Source organism: Mustela putorius, unplaced genomic scaffold (assembly GCF_011764305.1).
Source record: "Mustela putorius furo isolate JIRA1106 unplaced genomic scaffold, ASM1176430v1.1 tig00003898_pilon_pilon_pilon, whole genome shotgun sequence".
Taxonomy (NCBI): Eukaryota; Metazoa; Chordata; class Mammalia; order Carnivora; family Mustelidae; genus Mustela; species Mustela putorius.
In genome coordinates this window covers 30,552,954-30,556,819 of record NW_025422047.1, presented here as the reverse complement: position 1 = coordinate 30,556,819, position 3,866 = coordinate 30,552,954, and positions in this window count along the sequence as shown.

The following is a 3,866-nucleotide window of genomic DNA, read 5'->3' as shown; positions in this document are numbered from 1 at the left end:
TCTCACTCCCTCTCTAAAAAAAAAAGAAATAGAAGAAATAAAAAAGGATGTGTTGGAACTCTCCCACTCTTCCATGTTGTTGGTGGGAACGTAAAATGGGGCAGCTGCTGTGGAAAATAGTGTGGTGGCTCCTCAGAAAGTTAAACAGGATTACCGTATGACCCAGCAATTCGACTCCTGCCCAAAGAACTGAAAGCAGGTTCTCAAATACTTACATGTGTATGCTTATAACAGCATTACTCAAAATAACCCAAAGTGGAAACAACCCAAATGTCCACTAGCTTATGAATGGATAAACACAAGTGGTATATCCATACAATGGAATATCATTCAGCCTCAAAAAGACATAAAGTCCTGACACATGATATCACGTGGATGAACCTGGAAAACATGCCAAGTGACAGAAGTGAGTCACGAAAGATCTCATATCCTGTGGTTCCACTTATGGGGACTATCCAGATTGAAAGCAGACTGGTGGTGGCCAGGGGCTGGGGGGAGGTAGGAACTGGGGAGTAACTGCTTAGCGGGTACAGGGTTTTCATTTGGAGTGGTGAAAATGTCTTGGCACTAGACAGAGGCCATTGATGCACAACATATGAGTGTACTAAGTGCCACTGAATTGTTCTTTTTAAACGAGGTTATTTTATGTTTTGTCGCTTTCACTTCATTAAAAAGACAGACACAGAAGAGGATGAGAGTGAGTGCTCTCTCTGTTCTAGTTGAGAAGACAGAGGCATTCCAGGTTCCTTCTCCCACCTACCAGAGACTCCTTCATGAAGAGCTGATGTTCAGCCCTTCGGGTCTTGATTTTCTCATCTGTAGGAAGATGAAGTTGGACCAAGTGACCACTAAGATCCCTTTCAGCTCACATTCGAAGGCAAAGAAATTCACCACACTTCTCTCTCCCTGACTCAACCATGTGCTTGAAAATGACAGCATCTGTCCCGCAGATGGACCCTGGAAGACAATGTTATTGTAACTAAATGACATGGACATTAATTTGTTTTAGTTATGAATATGAAAAGTATTTTAATATTATTATAATGCCACACATTAATGGGCAGATAACTAAAGCAAATGTACTTTAATGCTTAGCTTGGGGTTTGCCACTCTGAGGCTCAGCCTCCTAGCCTGCCTGTGGCTCCAGCCTGTCTGCCCCCGTCTGTGTAATCACACCGAGTGCTTTTTGCCAGGCACAGTATCTCGGGCTTCTTTGCCAAGTGTGGAGCTGGCAGCCCCTAGTGGATCGGGGGCCCTTGATTGATTAATAGGCACCCTAGCTGAGCAGGAAGCGTGGGAAGGTATTGAATCCCCTTCCACTCTGCCCACATGGTGCAACCAAATCATCTAGAGCAGTTGAAGGCTGTCAGTCGCTAGAACTTGTTTATAGGCTATTATTCTAGTTACAACTAGACTAGTTATAACCATCGAAACATTAGCTGCTAGTAAGCCAAGGTAACCCAGTCCTGGGATTTAAAGTCCTGGGTCAATATGTGCATCCTGGTAAATGGGTACGAATGCAGTCTTCTGTGTTTTGCTGACTGCTACTACTTCCCCCACCTGCTACGGCAGATTTTCAGCCCTCTGTACGTTTCCTTCTAATTACTCCTCTGAGTGTCAGGTGTATCTGCAGAGAAGATTTTTTCTTTTTTTCTTTTTAAGATTTTATGTATTTGAGAGAGAGAGAGAGAGAGAGCATGAAAGGGGCGAGGGGTAGAGGGAGAAGCCAGCTCCCTGATGAGCAGAAGGCCTGATGTGGAACTTGATCCTGGGACTCCAGGATCATGACCTGAGCCGAAGGCAGTTGCTTAACCAACTGAGTCACCCAGGTGCCCTGCAGAGAAGTTTTAACCAGCAAAATTTCAGCCAACTACCAAGGATTATCTGTCATTTCCTCCTTTTTTAGTTCAGGTATCAACTTCTAAGGTCTACAGCAGACCCCAAAGCTGCAAATGCTACAAGCCACAGCCTACCAGGGCCCATATTCAGGCCACTTCAGACCACATCTCTCCTGGGTATCCCGATATCCATAATGTCCCTGGAGATCACTGAATGGACCAGAGCAGTTCCTGCCCTATGTGGGGGATCCTGCTGAAGTGGGAGAATGCTTTCCTCCCTTCCAGTATGGCATCTCCATTTCCCTCCTTGCACAGATGAACAGTCAGTCCTTCAGCTTTCGCTTTAGGTCTCCTGCTCCCAGGACTGGACCATTTACCATGGCTGGTTGGGGAAAACACAGCCAAGAGACAGATACCTTTCAGACTGCCTCCTTCACTGGCCTCTTCGATTTGGTTCTGGACCAGGCCAGACCCTCTTCCAGTGGCTTCTCTTTGAGCAGGTTCCCCAGGTCCTCAAGCAAACGGACCTTTCTTGTAGGCTTTCAGACAAGTCCAGACATGCCCCAAATCCTTGTGGAAGTTGCACACCAGATTCCCAGTAACTATTTATTAGGCACCCTGGGGGGTCCCAGGAGGATGGGCTCCTGTCATCAAGAAGCTGCTGTGGACATTCTGGCCAAGTCAAGACTTAACCCCAGTAGGTGCAGCTCCTATAGAAGGGTCATGCAGACAGTGCCAACTAATCATCGTCTTGGCAGAGAACCTCCTCTTAGGATAACAGAAGTTCCACCAAAGGTTTCTTATTGACTGCTCCTCTGGAACATTCCTTAGGTTCTCACTCCACCAAGTGCCCCTGTCTGCTTCTTTCCATCATGTAGCAGTAGCCCCTTTCCTGTTTTACTCTTTATTCTTGGCTTGAAATTCACCATTTCTTCCTTTCATATCTCTCCCCTTGCCTGCTGAGCAGAGAGGGCTATTGGAAGGGGAATGAAAGTGAAAAAGCTATAGAGGATTGTGTACAAAATACACAATACCTGTAAAACTTGTATATTCTTTTGTTCCATTTAAATGAAGAACCTGAATGTAATCTAATGTAAAATTTAAAATATGGAAATAACTTTGCATGCAATTTATGAACCTTTTCCCCCCTGATTCTAATCTCTGGTGTTTGGTAGGAAAGGGAATGAAAAAAATTCATAAAGCAGTCAGCTTACCTTTGGATAACTAAAAAGTTTTTCAGGTGGTGTCCATCCCTCCTGCGTAAGTGTAGTTTCTTGTAAAAAGAAAAAGTGAGCTTGGAGACCTAGAATTTAGTGTGTCATTTGGGGGATATACTTAGATGGTTGTTATATGAGCATGTGATTAATTCTGAAGGCAGACTTTCAGAACACCCTATTTGAGTAAGCAGCTTGCAAGAGAAGTTGATGAAAACATCCAACAAAGCAAAATACAACATTTTCAGGGTTCAATCAGATAAAATCCAGCATTTCTTCATTGTGCATCTCTCCCCCCCCAACCCCCATTGAGAGGACACAGGGCTTTGGGGAGACAGGGGTTAGGGAAATGTTTTGAGTTCAAACTGGATTTCTCCCAGTCTTCAGTGGCTTGAGTCTCCTGACCTGGGTCAAACAGCAGAATCAAGGGGAGTAAGGAAAGGAACCAGGTGAAGCTAGAACCAGATCACGGTTTAATACACATACTTGTTCCTGAGTTCGTTATTCTGTTCAAGAGGTGACCGGCCCAGAACGCGGCCATAAACTGTGCTGATTTCATTTACATTTCCAGAGTTGGGATCCAGGTTTTCAAGTTTGAGATGGGACTTTATGCAAAACATATGCAAATCGACCACAGTCTAAAAATTCCGTCTGTTCTCTAGCCCCTCCTCTACTCACAAACAAGCGCGGTTGGCGCGGGGCAGCGGTTGTCGGGGATCGGGTGGGGGACGGGCCCGGGGAGGGCTGTCCCGGAGGCGGGCCCGGGGCGGGGCCTGGGCGGGGCCCGTGACGCGCCGAGTCGGCCGGCTTGGGG